General features: G+C 42.0%; 2 long non-coding RNA genes across 3 annotated transcripts in view; one reads left to right on the forward strand and one right to left on the reverse strand.

Annotated features, from left to right (window-relative positions):
* LOC136163520 (uncharacterized) overlaps positions 1–20071 on the forward strand; it is a 68193-nt gene that overhangs the window by 22368 nt on the left and 25754 nt on the right. The window lies entirely within an intron of this gene.
* On the reverse strand, positions 8135–9568 carry LOC136163521 (uncharacterized). The gene is made up of 3 exons (XR_010662252.1): positions 9346–9568; positions 8600–8748; positions 8135–8229 (listed from the first exon to the last, which is right to left on the reverse strand). It is a non-coding gene; the product is annotated as an uncharacterized lncRNA (long non-coding RNA).

The raw sequence follows: 20071 nt of genomic DNA on the forward strand, positions 1-20071 counted from the left end.
TTGGTTGCTTGCCTCTCACTACCTCCTGTGTGACTTCAGTGCCATGTTCCACACAGATGTGCTCTGAATCTACCATCTTCTCAAGTTCAAGACCAAAAAGCAAGAAGCAGTCAGCTTCCTCAGGAACTCAGCTACTAACCTGAGTCTTGAGCTCATACCTGAGCCAATCGCCATGGCTAAGAGGATGTGATGTAGTGACTGGCTTAGGCCTAAGAAGTTTGTTTTACATCTGAGTGAGGACAAAGGTGTAGATGGTGCACATGGACCAAAGTGGGGGTGGGAAAGTAAATCTCAATATGAAAAGTGGGAGCTGTTCTCTGAAAGATGGAGAGTAAATGGGATTCTGGAATACAAAACACACATTTATAGGAATGATCTGTTAAAGGTGGAAATCTCAAATGGGGCCAAGAGTTCGGTTCGGTTCAGTCGCTCACTTGTGTCCGACTCTTTGCAACACCATGGACTGCAGCACGCCAGGCCTCCCTGTCCATCACCAACTCCCTGAGTTTACTCAAACTCATGTCCATTGAGTTGGTGATGCCATCCAACCATCTCATCCTCTGTCATCCCCTTTTCTCTTTCTGCCTTCAATCTTTCCCAGCTTCAGGGTCTTTTGAAATAAGTCAGTTTTTCCCATCAGGTGGCCAAAGTATTGGAGTTTCAGCATCAGCATCAGTCCTTCTAATGAATATTCAGGACTGATTTCCTTTAGGATTGACTGGTTGGATCTCTTTGCTGTCCAAGGGACTCTCAAGAGTCTTCTCCAACGCCACAGTTCAAAAGCATCAATTCTTTGGTGCTCAGCTTTCTTTATAGTCCAATTCCCATGACTCTCCATACATGACTACTGGAAAAACCATAGCTTTAACTAGACAGACCTTTGTTGACAAAGTAATGTCTCTGCTTTTTAATATGCTGTCTAGGTTGGTCACAGCTTTTTTTCCAAGGAACAAGCTTCTTTTAATTTCATGGCTGCAGTCACCATCTGAGGTGATTTTGGAGCCCCCCAAAAAATAAAGTCTCTCACTGTTTCCATTGCTTCCCCATCTATTTGCCATGAAGTGATGGGGCTGAATGCCATGGTCTTAGTTTTCTAAATGTTGAGCTTTAAGCCAGCTTTTTCACCCTCCTCTTTCACTTTCATCAAGAGGCTCTTTAGTTCTTCTTCACTTTCTGCCATAAGGGTGGTGTCATCTGCATATCTGAAGTTATTGATATTTCTCTCAGCAATCTTGATTTCAACTTGTGCTTCTTCCAGTCCAACATTTTTCATGATGTACTCTGCATATAAGTTAAATAAGCAGGGTGACAATATACAGCTTTGACGTACTCCTTTCCCGATTTGGAACCAGTCTGTTGTTCCATGTTCAGTTCTAATTGTTGCTTCCTGACCTGCATACAGATTTCTCAGGAGGCAGGTAAAATGGTCTGGTATTCCCATCTGTTGAAGAGTTTTCCACAATTTGGTGAGATCCACACAGTCGAAGGTTTTGGCATAGTCAATAAAGCAGAAGTAGATGTTTTTCTAGAACTCTCTTGCTTTTTTTTTATGATCCAATGGATGTTGGCAATTTGATCTCTGGTTCCTCTGCTTTTTCTAAATCCAGCATGAACATCTGAAAGTTCACGGTTCACATACTGTTGAAGTCTGGCTTGGAGAATTTTGAGCCTTTCTTTGCTAGCATGTGAAATATGTGCAATTGTGCGGTAGTTCGAGCATTCTTTGGCATTGCCTTTCTTTGGGACTGGAATGAAAACTGACCTTTTCCAGTCTTGTGGCTATTGCTGAGTTTTCCAGATTTGCTGGCATATTGAGTGTAGCACTTTCACAGCATCATCTTTTAGGATTTGAAACAGCTCAACTGGAATTCCATCACCCCCACTAGCTTTGTTGGTAGTGATGCTTCCTAAGGGCCACTTGACTTTGCATTCCAGGATGTCTGACTCTAGGTGAGTGATCATACCATTGTGGTTATCTGGGTCATGAAGATCTTTTTTGTACAGTTCTTTTGCGTATTCTTGCCACCTCTTCTTAATACCTTCTGGTTATGTCAGGTCCATACTGTTTCTGTCCTTTATTGTGCCCAACTTTGCATGAAATGTCACTTGGTATCTCTAATTTTCCTGAAGAGATCTCTAGTCTTTCCTATTCTATTGTTTTCCTCTGTTTCTTTGCATTGATCACTTAAGAAGAATTTCTTATCCCTCCTTGCTATTCTTTGGAACTCTGCATTCTGATGGGTATATCTTTCCTTTTCTCCTTTGCCTTAGCTTCTCTTCTTTTCCTGAGATTTTACTTGACCTCTATATATCTAGGTTTGTGTGTGAGAGAAGTTTGCAACATGGAAATACCAGTGGTAAGAAACAAAAAAATCCCCAAGAAAATCCTCCTCTTTCCAGCCAAAGGACCAGGAAAGGGGCAGTCAGTAAAACAGAAATATTTTAGCTGTACGCTGTAGGCAGAATTCCAAGATATCACCCAAGTTTCCTATCAGTGATGCCCTGACCTGGAACTGGGACGATCACTTTACCTCTGTGATTAGGCTCTGCTCTATGCCTTGGCTGATCTTAAGACATGGAGATTATCCAGGTGATCATGATCTTACACATGCATCTTTTATTTTATTTATTTATTTTTTAATGCTCCTAACTCCCCTGTGTGTGCATACCTACCATCCCATGGTGCCCCCGTCATTCTCTGAAAGTCCTCCATCTTAACTCTGGGATTCAGTTGCTTCACTGTAATACACTACACCACTCAACTGTACTTGTTGAGGACCACATCTGTGCCTGGTCCTTGGTTGTTTCCTCAGGGCCTAACAAACAGACTGCTCCCAAGTGGACTCTACATACATATCTGTGAAATGAATGAATGCCTGATGTCCCTTGATAAAGTGTTGTCACACACGCATCTTTTAAAAGTCAAGAATTTTTTCTGGGTTGTGGTAGAAGAGAAAGTCAGAGGGATTCAACATGAGGGAGGATTTCTTTTGCTATGACAAAGGGATCCTAAGACGTGGCAATGATGTAAGAATGGCCTCTAGGAGCTCAGCGTGTCCCCAGATGACAGCTAGCAAGACGATGGGAATCACAGTCTTAGAACTGTAAAGAAATGAATTCTGTCAATGATGGGAAGGAGTTGGGAGCAGGTCTTTCAGTACTTGAATCTCTAAGTGCAGATATAACTTGCCCACACATTTTAGCCTTCTGACCTACAGGATTCTTGATTCAGAGAAACTACAAAATAATAAATGTATGCTCTTTTAAACCACTGAGTTATTGGTAATTTGCCTGTTCTTGAGACAGAACACTATGAAAAAGCCATGCCCCAGTGGTGCTGCAGTGATGGAGCTGGGTGGCAAAATGCTGACATCCTCTACTATATTAGCTTCCGGTTGCTGCTATAACAAATTATGACAATTTTGGTGGCTTAGAACAACACAAATGTATTATCTTACAGTTTTGGAGATCAGAAAGCTGAATGCATCTAAAACCAAGGTGTCCACTGAGCTGCATTCTGTCTGCAGAGTCTGTTTCCTTGTTTTTTCCCCCCAGTTTTTAGAGGTTTCCTCCATGGTTTGACTCATTGCCCTTTCCTCCATCTTTAAAGCAAAGCACTTCAACTCTGTGATCACATCTCCCCTCCTTTTTTTGACCCTTTTATCTTACTCTTATAAAGACACATGTGGTTACATTGAGCCTACCTGAAAATCCAAAATAATCAAGATCCTTAACTTAATCACATTTGCAGTCTCTTTTACCATGGGAACATATAAGAATAAGAATATATTAGAATATAAGAATATATTTTCTATATAAGAATAAGGGAACATATTCATAGGGTCTGAGGATTAGAATGAGCAATGGTTCTGTAGAAGCCACATAATTTGAATTTGAACCACAGTTCACAAACATAGGCTAGGATATACATTCTGAATATAAACAGGTTAACTAAATATTAAACTAGCAAATGTAAATAAGAACCAGAGTCTTATAATACTGGGTTGGCCAAAAATTCTTTCCGGTTGTTCAATACCATCTTACAAAAATTCCAAATGAATTTTTTGGCCACCCTAATGAAAAATGCTCAGGATATAGTCCAAACTTACTCACCATATTAAGAAAACATCAACTCAAGTAAGAAAAGACAAGTAAGAGTTACCAATGCCAAGACGACACAGATGTTGGAATTATTGGACAGGGATTTTAAAGCAGTTATTATTAAAATGTTCTAATAAGCCATCACACATACTCCTGAATCAAGTGGGGAAAAAATAACAGAAAACTGTAGAAAATATTTATAAAAGATATAAAGAAGAACCAACTGAGAATTTTTAAATTTTAAAAATATAAAATCTTAAATAAAAACACATTGGTAGGTGTTTTGATAGTACCCAGGATTTAATTTATCAAAGTAACTACGTGAGGATGCTGAGAGGTCAATACTATAGAAAGAAGAGTTTATTCAAGGGGTATGTCATGCCATGCGGGGCTAGATGAAAAAATGCCAGCATGGACACAAGCCATTTTGGCTTCCAAAAGAAGGAAGGGGTAGGCAAGTCTGAGCAATCCTAGGACTGGATGGTTCTGTGTGTTTTTGTTTTTTTTTTTTTTAATTTATTTATTTTAACTGGAGGATAATTACAATATTGGTGGTTTTTCCCATGGGTGCACGTGTCCTATACCTTGAACCCCCTCTCCCACCTCCTTCCCCACCCCATCCCTCTGGGTTGTCCCAGAGCACCGGCTTTGAGTGCCTTGCTTCATGCATCGAACTTGCACTGGTCATCTATTTCACAAATGGTAATGTACATGTTTCAATGCTATTCTCCCAAATCATCCCACCCTCACCTTCTCCCACAGAGTCCAAAAGTCTGTTCTTTACATCTGTGTCTCTTTTGTTGCCTTGCATATAGGATCATTGTTGCCATCTTTATAAATTCCATATATATGCATTAATATATAGTATTGGTGTTTCTCTTTCTGATTTACTTCATTCTGTATAGTAGGCTCCAGTTTCATCCACCTCATTAGAACTGAGCCAAATGCATTCTTTTTTATAGCTGAGCAATATCCCATTGTGTATATGTACCACAACTTTCTTATCCATTCATCTGCCAGTGGGCATCTATGTTGCTCCATGTCCTAGCTATTGTAAACAGTGGAACATTGGCATACATGCGTCTCTTGCAATTCTGGTTTCCTCGGTGTGTATGCCCAGCAGTGGGATTGCTGGGTCGTATGGCAGTTCTATTCCCAGCTTTTTAAGGAATCTCCACACTGTTCTCCATAGTGGCTGTAAGGACTGGATGGTTTTGATAACCACTGGGTTACAGTGATGGTCTCTACCCGTCTAGTACTTGGCCCTGGGGGTGCTGATTTAGGGCAGGGGAAATACTGGCTTGATGTGTGAATGTTAGGTAAGAAAAGTTGTTGGGATATTGGCTCTGGAGTGGTTGGTTTGCAATGTAAAAAGCACGTGTAGGGGAGTCATTTGCTATCTGAAGGACTTAGTTAGATCTGGGAAGGCCAGTGTCTCTCTGGTCAGCAAGGGCCCCAAGATATGAAAACAATATAAAGTATAAAAAATAAAAAAACAATTAAAACAATGGCTCAATAGTGAAATGGGGTGCCAGAAGAGTCAGTGAACTTAAAGATGGAGCAATAGAAATGATAAATATGAACACCAGAAAGAAAAGGGATTTTTTAAAAAATGAATAGATTCCCCAGGACTTGTGGGATAGTAACAGCAGATCTGACATTCACATTATCAAAGTTTCCAAGGAAGAAACAGGATACTGGGCAGAAAAACATTTGAAAAAACAATGGCTCAAATTTGGTGAAAGACATACGCTTCCAGAATCAAAAAATTGAGTGAACCCTAAACAGAATACATTTTAAGGGATTCACACCCAGGTGCATCATAATCAAACTTCTGAAAACGAAGGACAAAGAAAAACTTTTGTAAGCTGCCACAGCTAGAGAGAAACAATGGATTACTGAGAAATAATGATTCAAACAGCAGCAGGTTTCTTCTCAGAAACTTGAAGGACAGTCTAAGGAAGAGGCAAACATTTTTCAAGTCCTGAAAGAAAAACGTTGTCAACCCAGAATTCTTTACCAAGTAAAATGGATCCCTCAGGAAGGAAGGTGAAGAAACACTAAGAGAATTTGTTACCAGCACACCCGCTCTACAAGAATGGCTCAATGAACTTCAGACAGAAACGAAAAGGCAGTGAAAGGCCACTGCTGCTGCTGCTGCTAAGTCACTTCAGTCGTGTCCGACTCTGTGCAACCCCATAGACGGCAGCCCATGGGATTTTTCAGGCAAGAGTACTGCAGTGGGTTGCCATTGCCTTCTCCAGAAAGGCCACTAGGACATCACAAACTGAGAAAGAGCAGTGGGGTCATGTGGATCGCATTTTGTATAACACTCTCAGAGTGACAAAATTATAGTGATTGCAGTGGTTTCAAAGCCTTAGGACTGGAAGAGGGTGTGATTATTTAGGTGGTTACTGAAGTGTGACACAAAGACGCTTCTTCCTTGTTATTGGGACAGTTCTGGATTCCGATTGTGGCAACAGTTATAGAAATCCACAAATATGGTAACACTTCAAATTTTACCCCCTAAAAATAGTGTATGTGAAGAAAGACTGGTAAAACCAAATAAGGTCTGTATGTGAGCAGCATTGAACCACTGAATTTTCTGGATTTGACATGTTACTATGGTTATAGGAGATACTATCACTGGGGTGGTATTAGGTACCCAGAAACTCTCTGCAATATTTTCTGCAACTTCTTGTCTTAAACGTTTCCAAAACAAATTATTAGAATGACAATATAGGACATATTTTAGTTTTTAAACAATTTAATAATTTATAAAGGTAGCATCCTACCTTTATAGGTAGGAAAGCAAAGGTTGAAGAAAATCAGCTGAACTGGCAGTTGATGTAGGAAAGATTTTGGTTCAGTGAGATCATTCTGGGCATACCCGCTCCAATCTACACATGCTTATGTGCATATGCACACACACACACACACACACACACACACACACACATAGCCACTTAGATTTCAATATTTCTGTTGTTTCTACTATTCTCTTTCCAGCCATCTAAGAATTTTCTTGCTCAGCATTAGGAAAGATCTCTCAGGAGATTGTTCCTCTTTTCCCATTGGTGGTCTGACCCATTTAACTCCTCCCTCATCTCCTAACCTTTTTAAAGTCTATAACTTAAAAAAAAAAAAAAAAAGGCTGTCCCTTGCAGCTTGTGGGATCTTAGTTCCCTGATGAGAACAAACCCAGGACCTCCACAGTAGAAGCATGGAGTGGAGCTGGACCATCAGGGAATTCCCTGAAGTCTTTATAATTCTTGTCACCATAAAATTCTAGCCTCCATTTCTAATAGTAATACTGCCGGCAGCCTATTTAACATCCCAGAATTTACTGCCACCTGATTGGATATGATCCAGCGAGAGAGCATGTTCTGAAGGCTGACTCAGCACTGCGACGTCAGACAAAGGAGGCAGCCTGGAGGTGCTCGGTCTCACTGTCACACATCCTTTGGAAGGCTGGGGAGCGTAACTCCAGACAGGTCTGAAGAAACACAGCAGGTAAGTAGAAAGTTGGAAGAAAGGCAAGGAGTGGTGAGAAGTCATCCCATTGATGACAACAGAGTGCGCTTAGCCACTGCAGCCATGTCCAACTCTGTGACCCCATGGACTGTAGTCTGCCAGGCTCCTCTGTCCATGGGGATTCTCCAGGCAAGAATACTAGAGTGGGTTGCCATGCCCTCCTCCAGGGGATATTCCCAACCCAGGGATCAAACCAAGGTCTCCCACATTGTAGGTGGATTCTTTACCATCTGAGCCACATTATCTAGCTCAGATCCTTCAATGATCATTCAGGTTGGGACTGAGAAAGGAGAAGACCATTCAAGAGGAAAGAAGGAACATAAGGAAGAGAAAACTTCTCACAACCAAAGACTCTATTCCCGTCTTTTTCTGGGGATAGAGGGAAAAAGGGTCAAGGATGGTAGACCCAGTTCTGAGGCTGCTGGGAGGGGGAACAGAGAAAGTTCAGTAGGCACTGATGACTCTGTGGATCCAGTCTGTATAGCGGGAAACCTTGGTGTAGTAGCCAACGTCACCTCTCAGAACACACCCTTCTGACCAGGATAAGATCCCCTGGAGCTGATTTTGGCACAGGATTGGGACAGCAAGTACTTCCTGTTAGAAAGAGGGGAGATGGGTCAGGCACAGTAGCCAGAACAAAGATGACCTAGTACCCAGTGCCCATCTGAGGGGCCCAGACAGAAAGACTCAGGTGATGAGGGTTGGGAGAAATGTCTGGTGGCCGTCTGGGACCCATCCCATCACTCACCCTAGGCTACATCAGAGGAAGCCACAGAGAAAGGTAGCACTCAGGTGTCTCCACACTCACATTCATGTTCATTCATGATTGGTTCTTCCTGGACCACATTTACCTTGATCTCTTCTTGGATGTAAACAGGAAACTGGATTGTGTTGAAGGAGTATATGTGGACCCCCAAACAGTGTCCCAGAACAAACTGGGGAGGGCCCAAGGGGAAAGAATTACCTTACATGTGTGTCTGCTCTCCAGAGACAATCCTGCACAGAACATGTTCTCTGTGATTTTAACAGGCATTTTTCCTATAGGGGAATCTTCGCAATATTCATTAGGGAAGCAAGAGACAGTCTGCTTTATCTTGACATCAGGTTTTACCTCTGAGCATGTGCACACACACAGGGTGAGGGCAGGATGGAGAGAGAGAGAGAGAGTTTATTTTTCTTTGATCCTTCACACATTCATCTCCCTTTCTTCCCTCCTTCCCTCCTTCTTACCTGTAATTAACCTCTCTATCATTCAACAAAAGAAAAAATAAATTGAAAGGGAACCAGAGAAGGAAACATATGAAATGAGAAAGCCAGTATCTGGTTCCAGTGCTGTATACCACATGTCTTGGACTTGGGTATGCATGGCTTTACTTGTGAATGCTGTAAGTTTCTAAAGAATGAGCCACATTCAGCATCACCACAGGATGATCCTCCAACCCCTTCCCACCTGCATCTGAATGATAAATGAGTCAAGAATACAGGATTCCAGAGACCTCCAGCCATACATAGCCATGCTACCCCTTAAAAGATAAGGTCTCTCCTATGACCTATTTGGCCTCAATTTCCACATTCATAAAATTAGAAGTTAAGATGTGTAAGTTCTCAGGACACTAACAGCTCTCTTGATCTCTAATAATTCAGTTCTATGATAATCCTCAAGAGTGGGCAGTCAAGGAGCACTAAGAGTCCATCTTGAGGGTCACTCACCAGAATTCTGCCATGACCAGCCCCAGCCAAAGACAGTGCAGTTGTTCATCCTTCTGTCGGTCGTCGGACTGGGCAGAGCTGCCAACTTTACCAGGTCGTTGAGCTTTAGGGGATGTGTCAGCTTGATGAGCACTATGTCATGCTCAGCAGAATCCTGTTTGAAACTTGGATGTGGGACAGTAAGCATGGGTCTTAAGCTCTCCATCCTTTTTTGGAAATGCTCATCTAAAATAGCAATCTCCATCTCAAGAAATCTGGAACAGGCCATGAAGGATGAGCAGAGGAAATAGATATTATTCTATTGTTCATCTTGTATCATCCTACTGGGGAATCTAACTCATAACCACCAGGATCTATTTCCTGCCTCTTTCCAATCACTTCTTAGGTTTGAGAGTACCCCATGCAAGTCTCTTCAGGGTTGAGCCATCCCAGTGACTAAGAAGGGGGAATGCTTCTCACTCCAGGACCCCATCACTCACGGTAAGAAGCAGTGTGCTGCGGTGAGAACCCATTGTTTGTGGATCAGGGTCCCCAGACAAGTGTCCTTTTCTGAGTTCAGGAAAACCAAAAAGGTTGATTCATTCTTCTGAAAGAATTGCAGGACTGAGTTTGCCTGTTCTGGTATAGGTGTTCCGGTCGTTGTTACTGCTGTCGGGTGGGGAGAGGAAGGCAGAGTCTTAGAGGCGGGGGCAGACTTTCCAAAGGATGGAAGTCTGAAATTCTTTATGTGGAAGTTCTTTGAAATGATCCATCTGTTTTTGGTATTTAAGGGACTATTAAACTATTTCCAAATCCTTATGTTAACTTCCCCTTGGACTTCCTTCTGTATTTGTGTCCTCCCTCTTACTCACACTTTCTCTCCCTTCCTTTCTTCCTTTTGATTCTTCTTTCTTTTCCTCAAACATCCTTCTTAGCTATATAGCAAAATCGCAGTTTTTGGTGCCAGTATCCACCCTCTATTGCATAAAATCTCATCTCAGTCTGAATCTTCTCTTGTGCTCATGGAGCCAGAGGAAAAGAACCTCTGAGAGTTCTAGGAAACTACCAATCCCTGGGGTCCTGAGTTCTTAACTTTCTCATGATCACTTGTGAAAGTCACTCATGTCCAACTCTTTGCAACCCCATGGACTATACAGTCCATGGAATTCTCCAGGCCAGAATACTGGAGGGGGTAGCCTATCCCTTCTCCAGAGGATCTTCCTGACCCAGGAATTGAACCGGGGTCTCCTGCACTGCAGGCGGATTCTTTCCCAGCTGAGCTACCCCTGTTATCTATACCCATTTCCTAGTTTTTTCCAATATAACCTTTTCAAAATTTTAAGCCAAAATAGGAATCTGCACTCACCAGCCACTGTCAGAATAGTGAAGGCTAGAAGGAAGCCATTCATGTCTGCTGTCTCCACACCCTCTTCCAGCAAGAAGATCTGGGAAGGGAGTGAATTACCAACCAGCCTGAGGCTCAGGAAGCTTTGCAAGGGGGGAAATTACAAAAAGGTGGCGAAGTTCAAGGGAGCAAGTGACTCTGAATTAAGGGAGGAAGGCATCAGAGGGAAGAAAGACAGCCCCTGTCTCTCTAGAGGGTCTGCCCTCCCACTGCAGTATGGGCAGTTTATTCAAGGTGAGGTTCCTGACCCCCAGGGGGATGTACTGTAAGCCAAGAACTTTGCTCTCCTTTATTGGTAAAGAGAAATCTCAGCCGGCCAATCCTGTCTGCCCTAATCTACTAGTAATACTTCAGCCCCCTGGTTCCCTTGGGTTTACTCACCTGTCCTCACTCAGCGTGGCTGATCTCTGCCTCTCTGTGTGACATTTACCAGCACTTGACTTAAAAACAGCCTCCCTCCTCTATGAGGTACAGGCCCCCTCCCCCTAAGCCGCCGAGCCCTCTCACATGTCACACTGATCCTGTCATGTGAGGACCTTTGCCCTGCATCACACTGGCCCTACCCCCGTCACCCTCTCCTCAAGGCACACTGTCCTCGCCTCCTGAAATCACGGCCTTGTAGGTCTCTTGCTTGGCTCCCACACACACCCGAGCGTCTCCCATCAACAGCTACTTCTGCCCTGATCTGAACACCTTCTTCTCCTGTCAGATGCCCCTTGACCTCCTTCCTCAAAGGTCATCTATGCACGCCCTGGCTGGTGAGCAAGGACTGGCTCCTCCTCTGGCATTTGGTCAAATGGTGGTGCTCTTTTGAATGGATGCCTCTGATTGGCTGTGAATGTTTAGCTATACTTTCTGAGTTCATAGCCATAAGTGAGGTTTCCCACTCACTCTCTGATCTGGCTACACCACTAACTACACTGAGGAACACTCTACCTCTCTGCTCCCCATCTGTGCTAATTCTTGTCTGATACTCACTGAGCTCCACTTGTTCAGACTGGATTTTAGGAGCCCTCAGATTCCAGTTTGAGCCCACTCCTCCAATCCCTTAGACCCTCAACCCAGAATATTAGTTGGAAGGACTGATGCTGAAGATGAAGCTCCAATACTCTGGCCACCTGATGCGTGTCCAGAGTATTGGAGAAGAGCCAGCTCGTTGGAAAAGGCCCTGATGCTGGGAAAGATTGAAGGCAGAAGGAGAAGGGGATGATGAGATGGTTGGATGGCATCACGGAATCAATGAACATGAATTTTAGCAAGCTCCACGAGATAGTGAAGGACAGGGAAGTCTGGCGTGCTGCAGTTCATGGGGTCACAAAGAATCGGACATGACTGAGGGGCTGAACAACAATAACCTCCAATCCCCAAACGGCTTCCTGGAGCATTATTTTTCTTTTTCCTCTATTATGGACTTTGTACTATAGGCCAGCCAGTTTCTGCAGTGCTTTTCCCTTTGGCTATTACTGAACACACTTCCTTTCATTCTTCAACTCATCGCACATACATATTTGGGGGCACTGACTTTTCCTACTCTTTGTCAGGGGATCTGTCCCTGCCCAAAACCCTTGCTGCATGGCTCAAGATTAGATGTCAGAAGGCCAGAAACTGAATCCTTAGAGATCCCCCTGGGTCAAAGTGTCTCTATTTTGGTGCCCAAACTTGGTTCTTCCTAACCTGGGTCTGACACTTCCACACTCATAGCTCTTCCTATCAGACCCTCACATACTTCTGGAAGGTCTCAGACTCAAGCAGCTCTACTTACTTGGTTCATAACCTTGACTTTCTTAAGGACAGGATTTACATCTGATTTAACAATGTGCCTCTGGACCCTAGCACAATACCTGGCACCACACAGATTTTACACACACACACACACACACACAAACTTTTTTAGATGAATGAGTGAATACCACTTTTTGTTTATCTTTTGACTTAAAACCCTCAACAACCTGCAGCACTGACCTAACTCCAGGGAATCTACACTCCCTGACTTGATTTACGTCATTTCCCCATGAGTTGTAGTGGGAATAGTATTCCCAGATCATGGTCTTTGATTAAATCAAGGATGAGGTACTGGACATCACTGACTTGAAATTTAATCTTTTCTTCTTTTAAAAGTTTAATTGAAGTATAATGACAGACAATAACTACACATGGTTCAAGGGTAAAATTTGGTAAATTAATGAGCATATACCCGAAAGATTCCTTATGTCCCTTTGTGATGCCTTCTTTTGTCCCTCTCAACCACCACCTTTTCACCAGGCGACTACTAACCTGTTTTCTGTCACTATAGGTTCAGTTATACTTTCTAGAATTTTAGATAAATTGACACACAGTATGTTTTCTTTTTTTTCAAAATCTGGCTACTTTCACTCAGCATAATTAATTTGAGATTCATAGATGCTATTGTGTAACTATAGAATTCATTTATTTTCACTGCGGAGTGATATTCCATTGTACTGGTATACCAAAATTTGCTAATTTATTTACCCATTGATTAACATTTGGGTTGTTTCCAGTTTGGGGCTGCTACAAATAAAACTTGTATGAAATCACTATATATGTGTGTCTTTATGTAGACATATGCTTCCTTTTCTCTTGGGTAAATAACTAGAGGTGAAAAGGGCTGGGTTTTGTATAGTAGGTAATGGTTTAACTTTTAAAGGCATGGCCAAATTATTTTCCAAAGTATTTTACATTCTCACCAGAAGTGTATGAGAGCTCCAGTTCCTCTATATCAGCACAAACACTTGATGTGCTCAGTCTTTAAAAAAATTTTTTTAATTGAGATATAATTGACAGATTATATTGTATTAGTTTTACATATACAGTGTACTCAGTCTTTTAATTTCAGCTATCCTCATAACTGTGAAATAGTGGTTCATTTTGGTTTTAATTTGCAATTCCCTAATGACTAATGATGATGAACATCTTTACACGAGCTTGTCATTCATGTATCTTTTTTCAATAGTATGTTCAAATCATTAAAAATTGGATTCTTTCCTTATAATTGAGATGTGAAGGTTTTAAAAAAATATCTTCTAGATGGGACTCCTTCAATGCTTCCAGAAGCTGGAGAAATGGACTCCCCCAGGTCCATCCACATGCCTCATCCCTAGAATCATTTTCAATTTTCTAATCTTTCTCTTTCCAAACTCCAAAGTAAACAGCCACACTATTCATTACTGACATGCATCCCATATATATTTTTATTTCAGGCTGCTTTTCTTTCCACACAAGGTAGATGTCCAGGTATACCACAGATCTTTTCCTATTGGAAAAGTTGCCTTTCACTATTGTTTTCTAGGGCCATGTTTGAATGGGGTTCTAATGTAGCAGTCCATTTCTGACTTACACATACCAAGCAGACCCATCTGTACACCAAGCACAGGTTTTTTCTTTTCCAAGAGCTTGTCATAAAGAAAGGTAGGGAATCTCCCTGCCTCCCACCCCTAAAACAAGCATATGTGTAAACTGAGGAAGGGGAAACAGTGCCATAGTGTGGATGACACAGGAATCTGAACCATCTGCTTATGCTGCTTCCTTGTCCTCTGACCCTGCTCAGGACCAATCCTACATGTATCACTTCAGTCTTTCTAGAATTATGCTGGGGCCCACATGACATTATGATTTAGTGGATCTGATAGAACACACCTTATGATGAACAATTCTGGTGTCATTGTTACTGGATATTCCAAGATCAAGTTCTCTGTCTCTACCAGGGCACAGTATCACATTAGGGACTACTTTTTGAATGGTCTCTGCTGCAAATGGCATAACACTGTTCCAGAACTCTACATGATTCTCTTACTAGGGCCACAAAATTTATTTTCCCATCACAGAAGTCTCTAATAGCATAGTTCTGCTAGGCTATATGATTCAAGGAGCAGGACTCCTTGCACCATGACCTGAGACTTCTTCCGAGCTTTTTCCTATTCTGGACCCCACTCAGGAAATGGAGTATTTCCAAGTGCTGAAGATGCTGACTCCAGAACCCCAAGAGCCCACTGGGCACTATGCTTCTTAGTGGTGGGGTGTCTGGCCTGTCCCAGTTCACTGGACATTGATAAGAAGAACTGCTGAATCTTCTTTGGATGTATCTTTTACCCTCTAGAGCACATGCCTCTTGACAAGGCCTCTAACATTCTTGCCACAGCTTAATCACTTGTTCTGATTAACCTAATGGGGTGGTTATCTGTTGCTGTCTCTGAAATGACACATCAGGTTAAAACAGTAAATGTTTATTATCTCACAGTTTTTGTAGGTCAGGAATTCAGGAGTGGCATACTTGAGTGATTCTGGTTCAAGGTCTCCCATGAGGTTACAGGCAAGATGCTGAGTCATCTGAAGGTTTGACTGGGCTAGAGGATATGCTTTTATTTAATATGATGGCTCACTTCAATGGCTTTTGGCAGTAGGACTCAGCTCCTTTCCACATGAATCTCTCTGTAGGGCTAATTCAGAGTCCTTATCACATGGAACCTGACTTCTCTCATAGCAGGTGACCCTAGAGAGAGCAAGGAATGGAGCTGAATGTCTCGGAAGTCACACATCATCACGCTGCACCACTCTATTTGTTAGTCACTAAGTCCAGTCCACACTCAAGGGAAGAGAAATTAAGCTCCACCTCCTGAAGGAAGAGATACCAAAGGATTTGTGGGCATACTTGCAAACCACCACGCATGATACCTCTACGATAGTGGACCTCTGTGATGATATGCAGGATGTCCAGGTTTCTTAGGGCTACATCATGACTGAAGGAAAAAGAAAATGCCTGTGTTATTAATGGGTATCTGCTACCTTTTTTCGTGCTGAGCTGTCCTTAGTCGCTCAGCTGTGTCCGACTCTTTGTGACCCTGTATACTGTAGCCCGCCAGGCTTCCCTGTCCATGGGGATTCTCCAGGCAAGAATACTGAAGTGGGTAGCCATGCCCTCCTCCAGGGGATCTTCCCAATCCAGGGATCAGACCCAGGTCTCCCACATTGCAAGCAGATTCTTTACTCTCTGAGCCACCAGGGGCCCAAGAATACTGGAGTGGGTACTCTATCCCTTCTCCAGGGGATCTTCCCAAACCAGAAATCGAAGCGAGGTGTCCTGTATTGCAGGCAGATCCTTTACCAGCTGAGCTACCAGGGAAGCCCCCCTTTACTTGATCGGAGTGGAAATGAAGGCATTAGCAAGTCAACACGAGGTCCCTGAGGCCATATTAATGTGTTCCAGCAGAGATATTACATCTGGCATAGCAACTGTAACTAGGGCAACTATTCAGTTGAGCTTAGTATTCTCCAGGATCAGACAATTTTGTCAGGGCAAGACTAGTGAATTAAATGGGGATAAATGAGGAATATCATCCTATATTCTTCAGATCTTAAAGGGTAACACTAATCTTTCCCACTTTCCCCAGGATGTGATACTGTTTTTAATTTATTATCTCAGTGAGGGAGCAAATGTTAGATATTTCACTTGGTCTTCCCAACTAATACAGCTTTTATCCCATAGTACAAGAGATCTTATACTGGAGGTTCTGCCAGTTACCAAGCATGTCCATTCCAATTACACGTGGGGGACCCAGAGAAATGAACTCTTCCTACCCTAGTTTTCTCCATGGCATTTATCACCATCTAACCTAGCACATATCATACTTACTCATTTTTATTTATCGTCTATCTTCCCAATGGATATAATTTCTGCAAGGGGGCTCTTTTGCCTTTTTAAAACTGATTTATTTCCAGTGTCTACATAGTGCTTAACATGTCACAGAAACTTTATAGTTCTAGTACATAGAAGACAGTCTGTAAATATTTGCTGAGTGAAAGAATAGTGACTCTCAATATGTTTACTTTTGTTATTCTTGTAATTGCTCCTAAGATTTTTCCATCGCTTCCAGTATGAATGAATTCAAATGTGAAGTGTTCACTTTGGAGCAAATTAGGGAAAGGCTCCCACAAGAGGATCCCTCAGTGGTCCCTTGGAGCAGTGTATGTGTTGGTGATGAGCTGAAAGGTGGAAGACAGGCCATGAAGGACACCAAGTTTCTCAGTCCCTTCTGTATCTCTCTGCCCCCAGTGTGGGTTGAAGTATACATATTTAATGTCCCATGTTTTCCAGTGGTAATTATTGGTATTTTGAGCCTCTTAAAATGGAATTGCTTGTTTTTAAAGAATTGAACTAGTTGTAAAATTTTAAATACTTTCAGACTTTCCTTTTGAAAACTTGGAAGATCTGGCTATTGCCATTTTTTCTGATGCTTAGAATTAGATACTCATTTCAGATGGGGCATATACTTTTGTATTTTGTCAAAGTTCTCATCACTCCTTTTGTCTCTTTCATACTAAAGCTAAATGACTGTTGTCATTCATCAATATATGAACAGAATCATTTTTCTTAAAGAAGAAAGTGATACAGTTTTATATCCAAGTCCATATGAAAACTGGGGAAAATGAAATGTAGACAGAAAGAAGTATACATTCAAGAAAAATGGAAGAATTTTTATAGAAGGTAAGAGAGCACAAAGATCATTCCTAAGCATTTACTACGTAATACGCAAACATAGGTGGGAACATAGCATGCAATTCAAGATATAGGGGGCTAGTGTCTACAATCCTTCTTAATCCAATAAGGAAGAATAAATAGTATATTCTACTTAATTTGTAAGGTATTTAATTGTTTTTAAAAGAAAACCTATAATTCCCATTATTATGCACAGCAATTTTTAATTTCTTTTCTTTCCATGTTGATATCTACCCACCAAGATCTGTACTGTCTCACTCCAACTCCCAAGTTTTGCCCTTTGGAAATGGAACTACAGAGGGAATCAGTGCTAGTTCATATGCTTAATAACAGTAGCTTCCTTATTTACATAAAGAAAAGTTTTGCTATTTTAGTTCAGAAGAGAGTTAATCTCACCTAAGGACCTTTATTTTCTTCAATTCTAATGTTGGGGGGCAGGTTCAGTTCAGTCACTCAGTCCAACTCTTTGTGACCCCATGAACCGCAGCACGCCAGGCCTCCCTGTCCATCACCAACTCCCGGAGTCCACCCAAACCCATGTCCATTGAGTTGGTGATGCTATCCAACCATCTCATCCTCTGTTGTCCCCTTCTCCTCCTGCCCTCAATCTTTCCCAGCAACAGGGGCTTTTGCAATGAGTCAGCTCTTTGCATCAGGTGGCCAAAGTATTGGGGTTTCAGCTTCAACATCAGTCCTCCCAATGAACACTCAGGATTGATCTCCTTTAGGATGGATTGGTTGGATCTCCTTGCACTTCAAGGGACTCGCAAGAGTCTTCTCCAACACCATAGTTCAAAAGCATCAATTCCTTGGCACTGAGCTTTCTTCACAGTCCAACTCTCACATCCATACATGACTACTGGAAAAACCATAGCCTTGACTAGACGGACCTTTGTTGGCAAGGTAATGTCTCTGCTTTTTAATATGCTATATCTAGGTTGGTCATAACTTTCCTTCCAAGGAGTAAGTGTCTTTTAATTTCATGGCTGCAATCACCATCTGCAGTGATTTTGGGCCCCAAAAAAGTAAAGTCTGACACTGCTTCCACTGTTTCCCATCTATTTCCCATGAAGTGATGGAATCAGATGCCATGATCTTAGTTTTCTGAATGTTGAGCTTTAAGCCAACTTTTTCGCTCTCCTCTTTCACTTTCATCAAGAGGCTTTTTAGTTCCTCTTCACTTTCTGCCATAAGGGTGGTGTCATCTGCATATCTGAGGTTATTGATATTTCTCCCGGCAATCTTGATTCCAGCCTGTGCTTCTTCCAGCCCAGCGTTTCTCATGATGTACTCTGCATATAAGTTAAATAAGCAGGGTGACAATATACAGCCTTAACGTACTCCTTTTCATATTTGGAACCAGTCTGTTGGTCCATGTCCAGTTCTAACTGTTGCTTCCTGACCTGCATACAGGTTTCTCAAGAGAACTTCCCTGGTGGCTCAGATCGGGGGTGGGTAGGAAGGGATTTATCCTTCCAGTTTCATTTTTGTTGATGGTTTTAGGATCCAATAACCATAATTGCAACAATAAAAGTAAAATTTCAGGTTGGTAGTTTGAATTCTGAGATGTTCTTAGCTAGAAAATATGCATGATGACTCGAAAAATGTAACACCAGGTAAAATTATCCAGATGTTTTATTAAAAGGCCAAACACAAATCCACCATAACCCGGGCATTTTGCTAAGCTTAAAGAGTAGTTAGATTATGGTGCATAGCTGTCAAACTCTTGTAAGGAAACAAGAGTGTTCTTATATTTATCTGAATATGTCTTTCTCCTTCTATCACCTTTTCCATCTTCATTTAAATCAATTTTAAAGATGAGGGAGTCTCTGAGCCCAATATTCATTGAGAGCCAAGCAGGCAGCTTTTGGCTGTGAACCAAACTGGGGATGACTCACCGGAAGCCAAATGTTCGTATGGGAAGCTCCCCCTAAAATGGCATGAAAGCAAACATTTATAAACATGTTAAAAAAGCATTGTGGAACCCTTGGGAGGAGGGGTTAAAATATTGCCACACATTCGTAATTACACCATTTTGATAAAATACTGCTTTGCTACCATGGAGGCTGGCCCAAGCATTATGTCTTTCAGAAACAAGGTTGCTATAATTGGTGTGACTGTCCTGACTCACAGTACTTCTTATTTTGAAATATAATTCTATTTTGATAACCTCAGCCCAATCTGTATTTTGAATGCGTTGAAAAATTCATATGCTACTTGTGAAAATGTTCTGTTCCCTATAGATAGTTCTCTCAGTTGCAATCTACACAGGGGTCACAAGAAAAGAGTGGTTAAAAATGGAAACATATTTCTTGTTGAGCAAATATTTACCTCAAATTGTTTAAATTCTGCACCATGATGTTGACTGTTGTATTAAATGCCCTTCTTTACCCCCTCAAGCAAATAAAAAACAATTGTTTTTATTCTGATAGATATTTTTGGTACATATTAGTTTCCTGTTAGACTTAGGCCCTAGAACCCATGACTCAGATGATCTGAGTCCGTGGGAAGTCAGCTCCTGTTAGAAATGCTCTGAAGACAAGGCGATGGTAGTGGTGGAAGGGTGGTGTTTTTCTGTCTGGCCCTGATTTGAAAAGGAACCAAGGAATGGAGAGGTAATCAGGCAAAGAGGCCAGTCCTCCTGCAAAGCCAAACTACCTGCCCTTTTCCTATGACCCCTACTAGGGTTCCCAGATTTGCTGGCACATTTTAAAAAGGACATCGAGTCAGCCAGGCAGTGACAGTTGAACTCACTGAAGTGAGTGAAGTGAAAGCCCCTAATTTTTGCCCAACTGTTTGTGACCCCATGTTCTATACAGTCCGTGGGATTC

Source organism: Muntiacus reevesi, chromosome 3 (assembly GCF_963930625.1).
Source record: "Muntiacus reevesi chromosome 3, mMunRee1.1, whole genome shotgun sequence".
Classification (NCBI taxonomy): Eukaryota; Metazoa; Chordata; class Mammalia; order Artiodactyla; family Cervidae; genus Muntiacus; species Muntiacus reevesi.